The following is a 22,007-nucleotide window of genomic DNA, read 5'->3' on the forward strand; positions in this document are numbered from 1 at the left end:
AACGTTAAGATATTTTGCAGAACAGGTTTGTCTTAATTGTGAGGTGTAGAATTAGACATGTGATCAAGGCTATGCCCTCTTGGGGTGGTCATGTCAAGATGGCCCCACCTTGGGGGCTGGGCATGTTGGGGTGGGCACATCTTCTTGAGGGCCGGCCATGTTGTCCTCCTTTTTGGTTTCCAAAAACACTAACAAGTCCCCATACTCTCCTCTGGCTTGGAGCTTAGTCTGAGCTGGTGGAGAATGCCCCCACCACCACCACCAGTCTGTTACTGGGTCCTATGGGAGAATGAGAAAGGGGGCTGCATGGACAGATTCAGAGAATGGAGGTGGAGTGCCCAATCTCCATTGGCCCTTTGCAGAGGAGGAATTTCACAACCTCACCCCCTAAATCTGCCCCTGCATCCTCTTTGTAACCTCCCCTATAAGGCCTTATGGGGAAAGTTAATCTTAGTTGAATTTCCTTAGAGCTCAACGTTCTCTAGAAGTAATTATCTATTACCTGCACCTACTCCGAATGGAAAATAAAGGAAAATGGCCTCACATGAGGGGGGTTCTCGGGATAGGTTAGATGTTCTTTGCTCTCAGAGCAGCATTTGAAAAAAATAATTCTAAATGCTTCCAGCCTTAACACATGCAACCTGAGGAACAGAAAAAGTAAAACAAATAAGAAGCATCTCTCACAGGATTTAAAGTCAAATATAGTAAGTTTTCTATGGTGAGAAATTGCAGAGGGGTAGCTGTGTTTGTCTTTTACAGCAAGCAAGCAAACAATAAAAAATGAAGAATATGGCATCTTAAATATTCCTAGAATAATTGTGGCATAAACATTCATGCACTAGAATGGGGACAGTGTAAAAGCTGGAAAAAATGGTGGCATGTGTTAGAAATAGGGTGGTTGCAAGTGCCCGACTGGGTCCATGACCCATTCAGGCATCCCTCAGCCATGAGTGCGGACCACCACCAAGCACTCGCAAGGCCTCATCAGCCACCTGCAGCCAATCACGAAATTGTGGCCTTTCCCCTCTCACATTGACTGCCTCTAAGACTCCCTATTGGGAGGGGAGGAACATGCAATTTCCTAAGGCTCTGGAAATTGAGCATTTTCCCCTTTTGTGCCAATGGCAGCCACCATTAACACAGAATGGGGAGTGCGCAATTTTGCAAGTGGCTGCAGGTAGCTGCCGAGTGCTTGCCTGACCAACCCGAGCCTCAGAAGAGGCTTGTGCAGCCTGGCAGGCAGGGAGCAGATGGTGAAAGGCTAGCATCCACTCCTAGTTAGAAATACTTGAGAACAATATTTTATATTGTTGCTATTTACTGTTTTACTCTGTACAGCACCATGTACATTGATGGTGCTATATAAATAAATAAATAAATAATAATAATAATAATAATAATAATAATAATAATAGGAGTAAAACTTTGCAATATTATTGTTATTATTAATGCTGTAATGACCAAAGCACATACAAAACGGAACAGAATGGCCCAGAATGGCCAAGTCCTAACAAGCAAAATCAACCAAACTCACCAGTCACACTTAACTCCATGGCAGGGATGCAACAAGTTACAAAATGTCCACAGAAGCCACATTCTGATAACAATTCTGAGCAATAGTGGATATTGAAAAAATCCAGTGGTCCTCCCTGGATGCTCTGTTTGTGTATATACGTGAGAGTGATTCTGTGTGTCTGCCTGCGTATGTGAATGTGAGTGGGCTGCCTTTCTAAGCCATTACCATTATTATTATTATTATTATTATTATTATTATTATTATTTTTATTTGTATCCCGCCTTTTGCCCAATGCTGGGCCTCAAGGCGGCCTTACAAAGTTTAAAATATACATGGGGGGCGGGGAGGGAAACAAAACCATAAACAATTAAAAAATACACAACAAAATTATAAGACATTAACATAGATGGAGGGCTGGGTTATTCTCCAAAGGCCTGCTTGAACAAAAAAGTTTTAGCCTGCTTCCGAAAGCCCATCAAGGAGGGAGTACACATGGTACACATACCAAGCACCCTAGTAGCACCTGAATTTTGTGCTGACACCTTCTCAAAATTCCAAATGCACCCATAAGCCCACAAAGATTTCCTACTCCTGTTCTATGTCCTCCAAAAGGTAATTAATTTCTCTCCAAGATTTGAAAGGGAGCTACTTCAGAAATCATTAGAGTTAAAACTATTTAACTAATAATTCTAGTGTTATATGCAGCTTCAGGTATGCCATAACTTTAGTTCTTGTATAAACCAATGCAATATTCAACTAAAATATTGCTTTTCATTTCTTAATCCCTGGAGGAAAGAGCACGAATACATTATTTTTATTATTTGAGATTTAGTTGGAACAGTAAATTAGAGCAGCTCCTTTTAAAAAATAAATGTGGCATTCTAAGTTGTTCCTCAAAAATCATTAACATTTTAAGATTAATTTTATGATTCACTCCTTTGGCTTTCATTTACTATAAAGTGATAAAAATACACGTTCTGCTCAAGCATAAATGTGTCCCATTAGCTGAGAATATGCTACAAATACTGGTGGGTGAATATCAAACTATCAAAGGACACAGGAGGTTTTCTAATTCCTTATCTCTTCCCATTTTGATGGTAATTTATATTAATAATCCACTTCACTAAAATGTATAGACCTCATAACTGTGCCTCCACAAACTTTAGCAAAATGAAGGAATTGGAAGCGTTATCTGTTCAGAGGAGGTATACATGGAAAGCAAGGATGATATGGGATCTTAAAGTGAATTATGAGAAAAGGCTGAAATTACATGGTAAACTAAGCCAAGAAAAAAAAAAGAGGATTTCGAATGGGCGTGCTCACTGTTCTCAGATATTGAATGTCTTCAAAGGGAATTTATTTACATTTATTTATTATGTTTTTAATCCACCCAATAACAAATGATAGAACAATAATACATCATATTGACTGTGGATATAACATGCTATGAGTTAAAATTAACAAGAAGAATATTATGAATAATTCCTAGCCATGTTGAATGAATGGAGGGAAGCAGAACAGCATATAGAATAAATTAGTGCTGTGCTGAAAATTTCTCCCACATTTTTGTGTGTGACCATTCTCATTCAATTTGATAGAAGAGAAATTCCTTTCAAAGAGAAATTCAACGGTAACTATTTTTTTAGAGAAATTCTCATGGGTGGGTTTGAGTTTCTTGTGCTTACTTTACTTCAGAGGTGGCTAAGGTGTGTGTACAAGTACATTGTCTTCCATTGTACAACCAGAAACCTGCAGCTTCCCCAGCTTCTTGCACTTCAGTTAAAGCCTGGGAGAAGCCATCATGAGATAATTGCTCCCACCGGGCCTTTTCAGACGAGGAAGGCTGTAGAACAATGGAGAGGTGTGTGATAGAGAGAAAACACAGAGATCCGTGGCCACCTTGCAGTAAGTACGCAAGCTCAAAAACAAATTACAAACACCCTGAGAGTGAAGCAGAAGCAGAATAATGGAAGCCTCTTTCATGAAAGAAGTTCTACAGAAGCAGAATAATGGAAGCCTCTTTCATGGGAGAAATTGTTGGATTTTAACTCAGCACTTGCTCTACCTCTGCCCTGGAGCTAGACACATAACTGCCCCTCTCAGAACTGCATTGCGGTGGATGCAAAATTGCGGCCCACCTGCCAACTGCACTGGCTGCCTGTTAGCTACAGAGCCACATACAAGGTTATGTTGTTATCCTACAAAGCCCTACTCAACTTGGGACCAGCATACCTAACAGACCGCCTTCCCTTATATGCACCCAGATGACAGCTACGATCCTCAGAGGAAGCCCTACTGGCCATTCTGAGAAGAACCTTGGCAGCGGGCCTCCTCTGTGGCAGTCCCCACCCTCTGGAGAACCCTCCCTCATGCGGTTCGGGAGGTAGAAAACATAATATCTTTTAAGCATACCTTTTTACGCAGACTTTCCCTTGTCTTTAATGTAGCTAGTTTTACATTAGGTGAGGACTAAGCATGGATAAATGAACCGCCTAGAGAGCTTTGGCTGTTGGGCGGTATAAAAATGCAGTAAATAAATAAATCTATCATTTCAATTTCTCCCAGCTTCTCATTTTTCTAGTCTTACGTTTGATTCATCCCGAACATTAAAAAATTTCCCAATCTTAAATCTAGTTTGTCCCTAAAGTTGAGTTTTTTAAAAAAATTCTCATGAAAATTCATATGCATTTCTGTCCACGTTTCTCCCGCTACATGCATTCTTGTGCGAAATTTTGCCTGAGATCCTTGCCGAAGATTGTGCCTCTGTGAGAAGAGAGCAATGCAGGATCTGATTTTGGGTTTAGCAGCAATAGAATCAGAATAGATCACAAAAGTGATTGGAAGCTGTTGTGTTCAGAAGCCTTGGATTCCCAGAAGTAACACTCTAGATTTACACAAAGCTTAGAAGATGCAGAGTTCCTTCCTTACATACAGTTATAGGCATACTGGCTCTCACCTTGCCAGTCCAGTATAAATCCTAGGATGGAGTATCTGTGATTAACCCAGGGCATTCAGAAATCCTGGCCCAGGTCAAGGAATGGACCTACCATAAACATTATAGAAGTCACTGTTTTCCCCCACCCCAGTTGAAATTGCATTTCATTTCATTTTCTACAAAAATATTGCAAATGTAAATCCTTCCTTTTAGCCAAATAAGGGCTAATGAAGATTAGTGGGCATGCAGTTAATGGCAGCATGGAAGGGTCTCTATAGCCATCAGTACAGTTGTGCTTCTATCTATGACATTTCTACACCAAGCAAGAACAACATTAAGTACATTATACATGCCAATGTTCAACAGTTTTGTTCCTGATACAAACTTGTCATTGTTTATTATTATTTTGCCATATAACTTGATCAGCAGCCCTCCTGAATTCATTACCTTCTTACAATCAGGACTATATCACATTAAACCTTGCTAATGTGAAAGCCACTCCATACTTTGAGATAGTCAAATTCGTTAAATTCTTTGCAATATCTCAGAAAATGTCAGCTGATGAACTAAAGGGGAACAAACACAGTTAGCCTGTGCCAACTGATTCTGCCTGTCTATATCCTGAATTCTCTGTCTATTAAAGACACAGGTTGCAATCACTCCATTGCAGGCACAAATGCTGAAAAACCAAGCATGACTCGTAACTGAGGAAAACCTCTCTTCAACCTAGATTCATAAGAATCTATTAAAGTTAGGAAGACAAATGCACTGAGTGAGTCACTTGAACTCAGCCATTAACATAGCATTTGCTTTCTATTGTACACACAAACCCACCTGCAGATTTAAGGTGATCCCTACCATGCATCTTGGAAATTGCATGATTTCCCTTAAAAAAAAAAAAGGCTGCTTACAGTTTTTCATAGTGATAAATATAATCAGTATACCCAATTGATGCTCTCTGTATAACTTTAGCCTGATAACCTGCATAGCAGCTGGGACATACTTTAGTATACTAGAAGTGGTACAGTGCTCAAACAATGACTGACCCTAGCTGATGGATATTCCCTATTGGTAATTCACTTTAAGGAGTAATTGTAACTCTGACCCAAGTATTTATATTACCAAGTATTTATATGTAAATGGTCTGTAGATTAATTTAAAATACACTATCAATAACAACAACAACAACAACAACATAGAATTTATCACCTGACGTGTCCTCCTGTCTACCTTGGGGGTTGAGAGAAAATAATAGGTGTTAGATGCCCTTAATATGTGTGAATGCCTTTCTGCTGCTCTGCTCTTCCAACTCATTCCCTTGAGCTATAATATAAAGCTCTACCAAATATTAGCAAGATACCTAATGGTAAAATTTAACTGATTAAACTCTGGCCCTAAAAGTGTGGTGCTTTAAAAGTTGTAATATCATGCAAATATACTTTTGGATATGAGGGGATGCTAAGCAGGAAGGTAGTAATGTGCTTTCATTTCCACAGTGTAGAATTTATAGATGTCATCCTTTTATACATTCCCTCATGCGTTTATCAATGTGGGACCAGGGCATTTTCATCAGAAGGGCAAAGATAAAACCATTTTACCTTTTGAGGAAAACTCTTTTACTACTGGTTCTACAAAACATTATGAAAGTTTAAGGGGTGTGACTACTCACTATCAATAAAAAAAATGCCATGGGTGAATTATAAAATTGTGCCTGGTGGAGAAATAAATTAATTAGTTTTAGGTGCCTCTGAGATACTACTTTTTTTCTTTCCGTCAAGGGTCCACAAGTGAAGGATGCTTACTGTTGCATTATATCTGATTAGTCCATTTTTCCAGATACAGCCTTCGTCAGCGTGGCAATTGAATTTACTCCCACAGAGACAAACACACACACACCCCAAATACACACACACACACACACAGCGTGAGCTGCTGGTTCATATACTGCTACTACCAGCCATCAGAACCTGCCCTGCTGATCAGCAACTTCTGAACACTTGGATTTCAACTGACATTAATACAATTACTCCAAAGAATGTGTTTTAATGAAATTAGAAGATAGCACTAGGCTGTTTATAATCAAATGATTGTTTAGAATGACATATAGCGATAAAAGCAGCGTGCTAAAAACTTTTCATTATCAGAGGGTCATGCAAATTTTCACTAAGTTTAGACCATTTGTTCCACATGGTTGTGGGGAGGGGGCAGGGAGAAGACCAGCCTTTCATATACTGTGTGCTGCATATCTAAGGTACTTCTTTCTACAATCTTCAGCTTCAGTTCAATTTTTTTTAAAATGGATTTTTTTTAATGAAATGTACCTCCCCTATTTCAACTCAGCCTTAATTATTACTAAAAATTGAGACATGGCAATAAATATGGACTGTAGGGCAGCTGATAAGTGAGTTCCCTTTACAGTATTGCTCTATCTCCCTTTCCCGTGGTGTCTGCTTCATCTTTGTTTTTGTTTCCTAGGGCCCTCACCACCTCTGCTGGTTCTCCCATATGTACTTTACTTCAAGCCCTAGCCTCCTTTCCTCCAGTGGTTAAGAAGCATGTCCTTGTCCCCTCCCACCCCAAATAGTAGCTATTCTGGTTGTTTCACTCCTCAGTATGCCCACGTTTCTCCATGGCCCTTTTTCTTTTAGATCTATTCAACTTGTCTGTCTTTGCCCAGCTTGTTAGGGTAAGTGTTGTGACAACAAAGTAGCTCTCTTGTGAGTACTGACTCCATTTTGAGGCAGGGAAAAAGCCAAGGCATCTTCATCCCCCATCTCCAGCAGCAATGGGACAAAGGCACAGGAATGGGGCTGACAGCAATCACGTAAGGCTAGGTCAAGCAATTCATTTTCTAATAGAGCTCCTAAAATGCATTTCCCACAGACAAAGGTGGGGGTAAAATAGCAGACTATGAATGCTGGATGGCAAGAGTAATATCTGGTAATGTACCTGGTCATGTAACTGCAATTGTTGAACCTCATCCTAGACATCCATCTATAAAGTCATCTTTTGTTAAAATAATGTTTCTGGCAAGTACAGCCATCATCTCCAAGTACCCTCTTTTGTTATATGAGATGAAAAGCAGCTTAGTCTTTCTCCAATGGCAAGTAGCATCACTTTCAGTGTTTATGAGCAGTGATGTCACTGCTTCTCACTAGATTGTATAAAAACCCTCAGGTTTTGAGAATCAGAGTCCCCTCTCTTCCCAGAGGCTTGGGGCCATGCTGCTGAAACCACTAGGTGCCTTACACACACACACCAGGGGTAAGGTGCCACACTGCTGCTGAAATTTCTGAGTCTCTCCTCCCAGAGGAAAAGCTCCTGCTTCTTCCTTCCTCTTCACCTGAGACCAGGAGTTGCAGTGCTCACCAGTTCCTGTCTACAGGAAAGGGCTTCAGCCCTGGGAAAGGTATATTGCTTTTAGAGATTCCCTCCCCTTTTTCCCCTGGTGTATGTGTGTGTGTATGTGTGTGTGTGTGTGTATATATGCTCTAAGTCTCAAGAAGACTCCTTCTCAAAGTCTTGAAACTACTTTCAAGCTTCCATTCGCTCAGTTAATTCCCCCCAAACTTGCTTGTGCATTTGAATCTGTTTGAACCTCAATAAATGTGCCACTGTGGCATTATCCTCTTCAATGGTGTGGATTTCTTTGGGTAAGAATCACCTTACTTTGTCACAGACACTCTATTGCCAATGTCTAAAAATCCCTTATAAGCGGGTGTGTAGGTCTCATTAGAACGTGTGCAAGTTTGTACATGGGTCTAATGAGAGGACATAACGTAACAGTGTGTAGCAGTGACAAGGCATGCAAATAAGTCTGAAATCAAGTTGGGGATAGAAGTAATCACTGATAACACCACAAAACCAATGCTGTCTTCCCAATGAAAAGGAAAGCTATGCTTTTTCATACGAATGAGGGATGAGTGAGAATTTAGTTTCAGTTTAGTTTTGAGAAGAATTTACCAAAATTTGCAAAGTTCTCCATATCCAGGACAAAAAGAACTTGAGATTAAAAATAACTGATTGTGGGAGAAATCAACACTGTCAGATTCGCCTATCTAAGGCGGAAGGCTTTGAGTGTTTAGCTCTCAAAAGTCAGGGTTTTAATTCCTATGTATCCAAGAATGTTTGTGCTTAATTATGATCTACCCCTCTTTTTTCCCTGACAAGCCTCTCAGTTTTAACAGCTAAATTGCAACTTCTGATTGCAATTCAATGTGGTTGGTACAGATCGATCCGAATTTTGTTTCAATTTGTTTTTGATAAGAATTTTACCAACATTCACAAAGTTCTTCATAGGAGAAAAAGACTTTGAGATTTATTTATTTTTTTAAAAAAAAATGTGAATGTGGGAGAAAATGAAACTGAGAGATTCACTCATCCCTAATAGTCCTTTAAAAAAAAGAACAAAAAAGAACAAAAGCTTCATCTCCAAATCATTCCACAATCCTTCCTAATCTCCAGCAGCCCATTTCACTAATTATGCAGCCTACAGCCAGGGACAATGGCATAGGAGGGACATCACTGCTGTGTACCTTAAGTAAAGTCTTGGTAAAATGTCTATAATACACTCTTTAGAACGATCAAGCTACAAAAGTGACTTTACATGTAACTATTGCAAATAAGCACAGAAGGCATGCCCTCCCTTATACTGCTGGAGAGTCTAATAAAATAGAAAAAAACAAACATAACGTTTACTGGTTAAATATAGCACTGATGCTATCAGTTCTGAGTCAGAAAATGTATAGCTATAAGTAAATGTTTTCAGATATCTCCCATTTGCTGGCAGTACATGGGTCAGAACTAAAATTTAAAAACCTATTATCTATAATAGCTGAATGGTGGAAGATTCAGGACAAATAAAAGGAAATACTTCTGTACGTACCACACAGTTAAAAATGGATGTAGTGATGGCCACCAATGGGATAACTTTAAAACTAGACAAATCTTAATCTGGAGGTTATGGCTACTAGTTCTGACAGCTATATATTCTACCTCTAGTACACTACATATACCAGTTGCTGGGGAACATGAACAGAAGGGCATACTTCACTCTTGTCCCATTTGTGGGCTTCCCACAAGAAACTGGTTGGCCACTGCATGAATAGAATTGTGGCCCACATAGTATCTTGGTCTGATTCAGCATGGCTCTTCTTATGTTCTCACTATATTTAACGGTGAAGGCTTTCACTAGGGGGAAACATGCCGTATGAAATTATAAATACAGCTGCTCCTGTCTGTGTGACTACCAGCTTTTTGCTTGAATTGCTAAACTAAAGTAGCATCTCCCATAAACCAATAGTTTCCCCTTGGGTGAACTATTTCTATATTACACTAATTTTCTTTCATAGTTATTTATTAATTATTAATTCTGACTATCTTTCACAAAGACGAGCGTTTGAGGACTGGACTAGTTAATCTCCGGAGATAATTGCCAATGCTCAACATGCACTACATAATCTGTCACACAGAAATTAGGACCAGACTGCTTCATTTTTTGCTTTACACACAGAAGCCTACTGGCAGTCTGGGAGACCACAAGCAATAGGAAACACTCAGGGACACAATTAAAGGGGAGGTAATTCATCATTTGGAAAAATCTGTGAAGTGACCATGGGATGTATCACACACTAATTGCTATGGAGAGTAAGCAAACAAGAAGGGAAATGCTATAAAAATGCCTTTTCAGGGAAGCCAGGAATAGCCATAGCAAAACCACAAGTATTTATGTGTAGCACAAATTCCACATATTTCCCCCCTTTTACGGAACCATTCATCTCCTATGAAAGGGGGGAAATATGTGGAATTGTTCAATTTTAAAACATTTACCTTTAAATATGAAGTGGCCAAGGGTTCCCCCCTCATTTTTAATCAACAACATCAACTTTACCACCAGTTCCTATCAAGGAAATAACTTTTTTGCCCCTAAAATGGAATTCACCCAAAAAATTGCTGGTCTGAACACTTGATCACAAGCATTATCATAGAATCATAGAGTTGAAAAGGGCCATTAGGCCATTGAGTCTAACCCCTGGCTTAAGGCAGGAATCCAGTTTAAAGCATCCCTGACAGATGGTTGCCCAGTCTCTGCTTGACTATCTCTAGCAACAGCAAGCCAACAACCTCCCAAGGCAGTTGCTTCCACTGTTTGAGTGCTCTGACCGTTAAGAAGTTTTTCTTGAAGTTTAACTGAAATCTGCCTTCATGTAACTTAAGCCCATTATTTTGTGTCCTACAATCTTGGATGACAGAGAACAGATTCTGTCCCTTTTTTTGTGACTAGAGAATGAAGAACCCTCCCCACTAGTTCGCTAAGTGCTGCCAGCTGGCCCTGTTCTGGGAGCCAGCCTGCCCAGCGCTCAGCAATGCACACTTTCTGAAGGCCCCAGAAAGCACACTTTCCATCCCTTCACCCTCCGCATCAATGGTGGTTTTAAAGGGCCTCTTAACCCAAGAGGGCCTTTAAGGCCACAATTGGTGTGTGTGTGATTTCCCCAAGTTTGGGGGAAATGTAGAATTTTCTCCTCCGCTCTAATGGCAGCCACTATTTCTCTCCCCCACATTCACAAACACCACTGAAGGGGGCCTTAAAGGCCCTGTTAATAGGGCCTTTCATGCCCCCATTGGCTTGTGGGGGGAGGAGAAATGCTATTTCCACGCTTTAGTGGAGGAAACAAATATGCAATTTCTCCAGTCTTGGGGAAATTGCATATTCCCCCCCCACACACACACACACACACTGCAGTAATGGCGGTCACCATTACCACAATGAGGGGGAGGACAAAGGACACACACAGGTCAGGGTGGAAGTAAGTTCTGCCCAGACCTGTGCCCCTTTTGTGCTGAAGACACAATGGGGCAAAAATCCACCAGGGGTGCCATTGGGGCAGGGGAGGGCTGGACATGGGGGCATCCACTGCCCTCACAGGCCCAGGTGGATTTTTACCCCATCACTATCTATGACAACCCATAAGTTAGTTGAAAAGTGCTATTATATCCCCTGTCAGTCTTTGCTTCTTATGTTCCTTCAATCTTTCCTCAAAGGAGTTAGTCTAGATCGCCTTTGTTGTCCTTCTCTGAACCAGTTCCAGTTTATCTGAATCCTCCTTAAAGTGTGGCATCCAGAAATGGGCATAGTATATGAAGTGAGAAATACAGAATATTACTTCCCTTGATTTTGTAACTACTTCTGATGATGCAACCTAAAATTACATTTGCCTTTTTTGCAGCCGCAGCTCACCGCTGACTAGGGGTGTACAGAGCAGGTCTGCTCCACCCTGAAATTCAGGGCAGAGCTCTGATGAGGTGACTCCCCACCCCAAATTTCAGTGTGTCTCTGCCTCTCAACACCATTGGATTACCCAATGGAAAACCGCTCCATTTTCAGAGAACCGCTCTATTAGCGTCAATGGGAATTATTAACAAAAATACATACATCTCTGTCATTTTTAAAGACAAAGAGATAAAACTGGTAGCTCTTAAATAGGGCTTTAGCCATGCCAAGTTGGACGTAGATCCCCTCATCCTTTGATTGTTAGGAATTTAAAAATTTCCCTCCAACTATTCCCCACCCCATTCATACACACACACACACACACACACACACACACACACACACACACTTCAGATGCACTTCCTCTTCTCTCAAGAAAGCTTGCAGAAGTTTCAGAAACTAGAAACCTCCTACAAAAATCAAAGCCCCCATCTCCATATGTGGAACAAGAACACACACACTCAATAACACGCAAAGGGGAGCATGGGGTGGTACTACAAGAAGCAAACGAAAGCAGACAGACACATATCGAAAAGAAAACCTAGCAAAGAAAGCTAACTGGCTGTGTTGGGAGAGTGAAATGGAGAGGTGTTTCTTCTAGTTCCCCACCACCACAAAATTTTGCACACACCCTTCTCTGCTGCTGTTGGTCCTTCTGAACTGTAGGAGAAGAAGTCGGGTGTGGGTGGTCTTGAGGCTCACCTGCACGCTCTCCTTCAAAACACAAGTCTAGAGCCTGGGATCATTTTTCTTTGATGGTGGAGGATCCCAGGTATGCTAGATTTTAAGAGGCTGCACCCCCTTCAAGTCACAGGTCAGTCTCAGACTGGCAGCAGCGGTAGCGCTACGGGCAAGGCTCCCAACCCCCACACCCAGAGGCAGGCCAATGGCCCCACTGGACCAGTGGGGCAAGGACAGAGGGGGCTTCAAAACGCCCCCAGATAGGAAGGTGCTAGGGAAAACTCATGGAACTTTCCCATTTCTGGGATGTTCAGTCAGCCTCAGCTGCATTGTGAAAGAGCAGTGCTACGGGCTCTTTCTTTTATAATTTGCAATCCCTCCCCCTAAGCAATGTGATTGGAGGGTGGGGGGAATATGGCTATTAGTTAGCCACAGATATCAATCTCAAAACTACCCCTCCCTCACCCCTCAGTGTCTTCCTAATATAGAAGTGTTCAGTTAGCCATCCATCAACATGAAAAGAGCCCTCACATTGCCTTAAAAAACTCCAGATACCTACGGATCCATTCAGGGCTCTGAACAATCTTCTAACCACACTGCAGGTTTCCGATGGTTTTGAAAAAACTCCCTAACCATACTGTGATTTCAGAGGTCTGTCAGAGGTCCATTGGACCCCTGGGTTTTTAGTTTGGAGAGCACACCCCTACTGTTGACTCATATTCAGCTTGTGATTGGCTACAACTCCAACATTCTCATATAGTTTTATGTCTTCTAAGTGTGCATACAGTTTCCACAATATTGAACCTACAATGCCTTCAAACATTTTGAAGTTCAAAATAATATATTCCCATATTTTCTTAGGATTTTAAAATCCATATATTCCCATATTTTCTGAGGATTTTAAAATCTGTATATTCCCATATTATTCTTGGCTTAATTTTTGTTAAAAACAAACCAAGCCCAGCGAATAATATGGCAATATATGGATTTTAAAATCCTGAGAACAATATAGGACTACATGAATTTTGAAACACAAAATGTTTGCAAGCATTGTTGATTCAACATCATGGTATGTTTCTGCTCAATACGCTAAAATCAGGTCCACTACCATTGGGTAAGGTAACATACTCAGACCCCAAAAGGAGTGACAAATGGGTACAAACGGTATAACAAAAGCAAATTATATTTGTACCCATTCATTATTCATGGCATTTGTTTGGTAACAAATGAAAATTGAAATGAATGGAGTCAATTTGATTCAATGCCTCATTCATTATGAAATGTATGCACAGCTAGGAGCAGCTAGTTTGGTTTCTGACATGGCACCAATAAGCAGGGACGCGAGGTGGAACATTTTCCACAGAAAATGTTCCATTGCATAAATTCATTAGTAACAATGAATGGACGCCAATTGTAAATACAATATTAGTCAAGCTTGACAATTTTGGGTCACTAAAATGCATCTCTATGTTAACAGTTTTCAGTACCTTGTGTGGGTGCATGGAGGGTTCCCCTGAAATTTAAGCAATGTTGGGGAAGTATATGCTATTGTCTTTACAACTGTATAAGTATTCCAATAAAAGAAGTCTACTTAATATAACATTTAAATCACAGTAAGTGTAATGTAATTTCCCCAAACACATATTTCAGATCAAATGCTTGTGGTGTGCTTGGAGAAAGAGAAAAAATAACACGGGGCAATGTCTAAACCATGCATATATCCTAGGATCATCTCTAAATCATCCCTGTACATCCAAATGCGTTTGGTGGGTGGGTTTCCTTACTTTTTTGCCAGCTCCTCTTCACAAAAAAAGAAGAAGAGGTGTCCTCAATGTCCCTCTTCCCTTCTGGGACATCATGCAGCCATATAGATGATGGGGGTGGATCGCAGAAGCAGGTAAGTCTTTGCCTTTCGCAGAAGCAGAAAGCTCTACCTTTCCTTTTCATCAAACCCAGGTGAGGCAGTGGCTGTTCTGAACCAGTGCCTGGGCACAGTAATGGACTGGATGAGGGCTAACAAACTAAGACTCAATCCAGACAAGACGGAGGTACTGTTAGTGGGTGGTTCATCTGTCCGGTGAGGTGATGTTTGCCCTGTCCTGGATGTGGTTGCACTCTCCCTAAAGGATCGGGTCTGTAGTTTGGGGGTGCTCTTGGATCCAGAACTGTCACTTGAGGCACAGGTGAACTCAGTGGCAAAGAGCACCTTTTATCAGCTTAGGCTGATATACCAACTGCGCCCTTATCTGGACAGAGATAGCCTAGCTACAGTTATCCATGCTCTGATAACCTCTCATTTGGATTACTGCAATGCATTATACGTGGGGCTGCCTTTGAAAATGGTCAGGAAACTTCAACTGGTACAAAACAGGGCAGTACAGTTACTAACAGGGACTGGCCGATGACACCACATCACGCCAGTCCTTTTCCAGCTCCCATGGCTGCCAGTCCAGGTCCGGGCCCGATTCAAAGTGCTGGTATTAACATTTAAAGCCTTAAACGGCTTGGGGCCAGGCTATCTGAAGGAACGCCTCCTCACGTATGTACCTGCCCAGACCCTAAGGTCATCCTCAAGGGTCCTTCTCCGCGAGCCCCTGCCAAAGGAAGTGAGGCAGGTGGCTACCAGAAGGAGGGCCTTCTCTGCTGTGGCACCCCAGCTGTGGAATGAGCTCCCTAAGGAGGTTCGCTTGGCACCTACATTATATGATTTTAGATGCCAGGTGAAGACCTTTTTATTCTCCCAGCATTTTAAAAGTCTATAAATAAATTTTAACTTGGTGTTTTAAATTTGTAATTTTGCATTGCTGCTGTTTTTATCTGGTTGAGCTTTTATATTGTATTTTATAGGGGTGTGCATGGACCCCCCGATCCGCTTCTCTTCCAGATTCGCAACTTCTGGATTGGGTCCGCTCCGCTTTGCCTATAGTCTGCTCCGCTTCGCTGCAAGGCTCCGGATCCGGATCAGAGCTCCACTTCCCCTCCCATAGACTTGCATTGAAATCCAAAAAAGCCTACAACTTTTTTTTCTGTTAATGTTAGAAACCTCAAACTCAGCACTGTGATAGCTTATCCATGTATACATATGCATGCCAAGCCTCAAGCCAATCCAAGCCTCCCCTGATTTTCGGGGAATTTTTGAAAATCGGACACCCCATTTTCAGACATGGGATTTACTCTGACATTTTGAAAGATAAAAACTTTGAAGTGGGCACCCTCACAGATGCCATCTAGATCCACATTCATGGCAAGTTTCAAGCAAATCCCATCATCCCCAGATTTTTGGCGGCGGTTTAACCTTTTAAATCACCCCAATTCAAGTCCCATGCCAGAACTCCATCTATTTTCATGTCAGAAATGTCGAATTAGGCACCATGACACCTGATGCATGTATACACGTGCATGCCAAGCCTCAAGCAACTCCAAGCCTCCCCTGATTTTTTGGGGATTTTTGAAAATTGGACACCCCAATATCTCAGGGATTTTTAAATCTGCAGACAGCTCAATGGGCTTTATTCATGGCCATTTCAAAGGAAATCCCAACATGCCATGAATTGGGGAGGAGATAAACCTAAATATGAATCTTCTTCCACACTTGAAAATGTATTTGAAACTTCAAAAAGTCTAAGTGGGCGCAGGAAGGACTTATCCCCTGAGTCAAAGCAAGACACACAGAAACCATCCCTGCGAGGCAGGCACAGAGGAGGACAGGCAGCACTGGGAGCAAGCATGCCAGAGGCTTGTGGGCACGAACCACAAAGCCCATCATGTAGTACAGCTGCCAGGCACCAGGCGGGCAGAGAGGCAGGCAGAGATGCCATAGATCTATGGGGAAGTCAGTCCCAGCAGATGCCCCACCACAGCAGCACCCAGGCAGAGGAGGGAAGGCAGCCAGGCAGCAGACATTTCTGGGTGCACAACGAAGTGAGCCAAGGATTGTTTCAAAGCCAGTAATGTAAACCATCCCTGTGAGGTGGGAGCAGCACAGAGCGATGCCTTTTCTTTTGCATCCCATAAATAGGAGGCTAGCAGGATAAGGGTAAAGCTTTGTGATCCTTGCTTCAGAGTTGATTAACTCCATTGTGATCACAGCCATTATTAAACAACAATGAAATAATAATGTTAATAATAGCGTACTAATTAATATTAATAGCAATAATAATAACAACAACAACAATAAGGAGTTGAACCACAATGAAAGCCTGCCTAACTTCACTGAAGAGGAAAAGCCAGGAGAGCTTGGGCTATGGGGTGTATAAATATAAAATGTAATAAATAAATAAATAAACAAAGGAGGGGTGGAATTAAAAGCAGCAGTGTTGCTGAATAAAAAGAAGAATTTTTTTAAAAAGGCTATGTCTGTCTTTTACCAGTAAGAGGAAAGTGGACGTGCCCAGGGGGAGGGGGAATTATGCCAATTTGACTGGCCCTAAGTAAGTATCAGTCTTTAAGAACTACCTGACACTTCAAATCATGACAGGCATAGTAGCTTCTTCCACTGGTTAATCTTTGGAGAGTTCGGATGACCTACCAAGGACAGGACAGTGTGTGTGCACTGGGCACGTCCACATGCCCTAGGGGACCTCATCCCCTTGCACCACATCTATTCAGTTGTTCACCAAGGTTAGGGTGGGTAGCAGTGCTGTGTTTCCTATCTGTTATTTGCTTAGTATATGATTTCAGGTTGTGTTTGTGCATTTGGTGGGGCTACTGTTTTAAAAAACACTGGGAAAAGTCTGTTCAGAGACTAAGAAAGAAAAGTTTCCCAGTATCCCAAGTTACATTTTGCTTATCCCCCCCTCCAACTTTGGGATTGGAGGATGCTTCATCAGGTGATCATGACTGGGAGTTGAATCTACCTCTCAACACTTCAAAAAGGTACCCCTCCCGCTTTTTTAACCCTATTTTTTAAAAAAATTATAGCAAGCAAACCACAGCACGCAAAGTGCTGAAAATAGGCTCAAAATGACCCCCACCCACGACTCTCTAAGCACAGCGAGTTTCAAATAGTTAGCTTGAAAAACAAAAAAGTTATCCACTAATCTTTTCCGCAATGCAATCCTATGGGTGAAAAAATCCAAAATGGCGGGCAGAGTGGAAAGTGGAGCGCTCTGCTTATGGTCGCTTCTTTTTGCCATGCTTCTCCAGCCCCCCAATCCATTTCTCCTCCGGCTGTAGGGGAGGCGGATCACCCTGGTTCACTGTTGCTTCTCCGATTCTAAGCGAAGCAGATCACACCCCTAGTATTTTATAGTATGGTTTTATTCTGTTGTTTTATACTTTGAATATTTTAAATTTTTGTGAACCGCCCAGAGAGCTCCGGCTATTGGGCAGTATAGAAATGTTATTATTATTATTATTATTATTATTATTATTATTATTATTATTATTATTAATAATAATAATAATAATAATAATAATAATAATAAATAAGTCTGGTTGTGCCTAGGCATTCTGCAAATACTTAAATGAACCTACATCAGTCTGGAATGCCACTGGTCCCTGTACTGTTGCTGTCCCATGAACACGCACACACACACACACACACACACACACACACATTCATATTACTCCTATTGAGAATCTCCAAGAAGCTAATCTTTCACAATACAAATCCTATTAGATCTGAAAACAGACACATTTGGAATAATTCTACACCATCAACTATTTCTGTGATTTCCTGATATATTTGTGTCCTGAGACACACTGGCAAGGACCATTGCTAGAGAATGGGCTTGCTAGACCTTAACCTCATATGGTTACAGTTATAAAAGCACAATATACCTACCAGCTAAAAAGTATTTCATTAGCAGCTCTTAAATGGTAGCCCCAAATTCTTTAAGGCCCATAAACGTCACACATATTGCACCTATGAATAATCTTCTGTGTACACAGAAATCACTTTTCATCAAGTTTTGCTCCATGATGAGTTTTAAACTGTGAGCATTAGTGTCTTGAGACGGAATTGTTTATTATACTGTAAAATGTATGTATGTTTTAATTTCAAGGCCCATTACATAGGACAAGAGAAATGCAACTAGTCTTGTAGAATCTCACGGCTTCAGGCTGCAGGAGACTTTTTTTAAAAAAAGAAATAAATCTTCAGAGAGCTTCCAGAAGACTGCATAAATGATGTGAAATGGAACTTGTGAAAGGTCATTGAGCCTGAAAATGATACATTGAATGTCTATTATCAAAACTTCATAATAATGACCACTTAACCTTTTCATTTACTTACATCAAGTTCATAAAAATCCTCTTTTTACAAGGAAACCTCAAACTGGAGTAGCCCTGAGAGGCTTTTCTCCCCCCCCCCCCCACCTTACAGATTTTGGATACAATCCATAATGAAGTTGGTAGTAATTCTTCCTTCAAATGTTGTGGTTGTACCATATACCTGTAGGTTTTAGCATCCACCAAAGCTCTGGTATGCACACAGAAACATTGAGGCATACATAGGAGCAGGAATTCCTTCCTTCATCCCAGCACTATAAAATGCTCTTTGTGTATACAGAGAATTCCTGGATACTGAAATCCTGAACACTGTGATCTGAAAACACATGTGTACTTCGATGGAAATCATAGTAGTTGTTATATGCGGAGTTCCTCCCCAATCTGTGTCCGCACACATCTCCTACATGGGAGGAGGAGCATGGGGTAGTTCTGCTCTTTCTCCCTGCAAAAGAGCTAATTAGCATGATCTTCAGGACTTCTAGAAGAGCTTCTCTGTTCACTTCAGTAGGGTGACCATATGGAAATGAGGACAGGGAATTTCAGCAGGTGTCATTCGTATGCATGCAGCACCTAGTGAAATGTCCCCTTCATCACAACAGTTAAAGCTGCAGGAGCTATACTAGAGTAATCAGATACAAAAGAGGGCAGGGCTCCTGCAGTTTTAACTGTTGTGATGAAGAGGGAATTTCACCAGGTGCTGCATGCATACAAATGACACTTGCTGAAATTCCTTTTCTATACAACTGTTAAAGATGTAAGAGCCCTGCTCTCCTTTCCATATGGCCACCCTAACTTCAGTAGACGTTCATCACTTTTCACACACAAGGGATGGCATTTGTAGATCTCAATATCAGCGCATTAACAGCCCACATTCTTGGGGAAATTAAGTGAACATTGTTATGAACATGGGCCATCCTGCCCCTCGCAAATATGATGGTTACCCATGCTCACCAATATAGGTGAAAAGTTGCATGCAATTAACTTTTCCTTTCCACATAAAGGGAATATATGTAGACATCACATTCAACATTGTGACCAGCATTTTTTTTTCCTGTATCTTTGTGGCACTTTCTCCAGTATAGTATAAACTTTCTCATTCTGTCCTTAGCTTAGTGCATTGAATTAGGAACTGCAGAGATATGAGAGAGAGAGAGAGAGAGGGAGAGGGAGAGAGACCGACCGACCGACCAACCGACCGACCGACCTCAGGGAGGAAAAGTAAAGTCACATCATTAACAAGAGACTTTTTTTAAAAAAAAGAAAGGTGAGCATATAATACAGTGGTTATAGAATATGAGTGAATGAGCAATACCAATTGACTAAGGCCTTAGCTAGACCTAAGGTTTATCCTGGGATTGTCCCAGGGTCGTCCCTGCCTGCTCCCGGGATATCCTGTGTGCCACTTACATGAACAGGGATGACTCCGGAATGATCCCAGGATAAACCTTAGGTCTAGCTAAGGCCTATGAAACAAAGACTAAAGCTTTATAATTCACAAAGAATACAGAAGAGTGGCAGAACTGATTGTGCGAAGAGGTGATGTTAATCAGACAGGGGGTGGCCATGAAGGTGATACTCTGTTCTGTCTAGGTAGAACGTGAGATCAGGTAGGATGATTACAAAGCTGTTGGCAATCTCAGGAACTCCAGAATCCAAAAATGTGCCAGACACTATTTTAGTGTTTTTCCATGGACACATTGTAGCCCTTAACTATGGTTACATGTGGGAGACAAACAATTCTTTTTTTGAAGCTCCATTTTAAACTTAAAAAAAAAAACAAAAAAAAAAAACAGAATTGTTGTAGAGCATCATCAGACGAGTGTTTTATAGCATGCTTGTTACTGGCAACTCATGGTTTTTCACAGGTCTTTTTGATGATGCTGTCCGCCTCCTGCACGTCTCCTGCTCCCTGGTCTGTTTTCCATTGTAAAATAAGACAAAGAAATCTGATTGTGGGGTGGGGAGCCATAGCAAAACTTGCCACCATTTCCTGCTGTGTGCAGGAGAAGCAGTGTGATAAACACCCACTGAATGGCCCATGTTGCCATTGCTTGCTTCTTCTTTCTTCCCCATGTGAAGAAAGAGGAAGTTGTTGGTCCATATTGTGGGACAGCAGCAGGAGGCAAAGTGATGGTAGGGAAACAAGATTCCCCCCCTCCATCAGATGATGCTCATAGTTGAAGTCATTGAACATTAGGTTATTATGTACCTACTGAAGCCCATTTATTTTATCGGACTTGAAGAAGAAAAGAAAAGTAATTTCATGCTATCAAGACTAACATACTCCCCCCGCCCCCTGTTAGGCTACATTTACCAGACTAGAAATAAGCATGAACTTATAAGTTAATGACAGAGTTTGAAAGAAATTACATTTCCCTCAACAACTTGCATATGTGTCATGGGGGATGGGGCGGTGGGAATCCCAGCTCTTATTCCTCTGACACAGGCACACATGTGTGCGCGCGCACACACACACGCATACACACACTTGTGTAGACCATTTCCCCCCCCCCCCATATTTGAGCTTTATTGGGCTAAAAATAAGAATATGCTTTCCAGTGTGCTTAACAACATGTTAAGCAAAATATCCCCATCCAACAAGACAGAGCCAGGTTTCTGCTACTTGACTCGCCTTTGACTGTTCAATGAGTGAAAGCAGAGGGAGTGGAAGTGATGCTCAAGTGCAACTTTGGGCCCAGTGCTTTGTGGTACCTTCAGTCAGTTTTGGATGGTGACAGAAATACAATTCCTTCTATAGTGCACATGCGTTGGTATGATAACAGCCATAGAGGGAGGAAAAAATGCAATTTGACTGCCTTCAGGGGTAAGCAACTGAGGGTTCATCTACACCAAGCAGGATATTCCACACTATTCCTAAATCTACAGGAGTTATTGGGGTGGGAGGAGGGGAAAACAAAAGAAAGCAGCAATCACACGAATTCCAAATAAATAAATGTCAATCTGATTTAGCTAGTTAAACATTACCTATTTGAGCAGAGTCTTTTTTTTCAGAGCATATGCCAAGTTCCCCATAGAGAGGATGACCCGAGAGCATCATTGACCTGCTGATTAGATGTTGAAAGTGAAAAAAGACAGCAAATTCACATATTTTGGGGAATCTGAGATCAGTAAAAGCCAGCCTCTTAGTGGAAATGGACTGTTGTTTTGTCCAATAGTGTGAAGCCCTCCATTTATGGTGTCAGTGGTCTAGCTGGTACATTTAAACAAAAAACAAAAAAAACTTGCAGCTGGACTCATCTGCTTAACAACCCTGCACTTGAAGTATAAAAGAGCTAGCCAGTTCCAGCTGAACATGCCCTTGTGCAAAAGAGCTTAAGTTTCAGATGTGTATTGTGGAACAAAGAGTGATA

Source organism: Elgaria multicarinata, chromosome 6 (assembly GCF_023053635.1).
Source record: "Elgaria multicarinata webbii isolate HBS135686 ecotype San Diego chromosome 6, rElgMul1.1.pri, whole genome shotgun sequence".
In the NCBI taxonomy this organism is placed as follows: domain Eukaryota; kingdom Metazoa; phylum Chordata; class Lepidosauria; order Squamata; family Anguidae; genus Elgaria; species Elgaria multicarinata.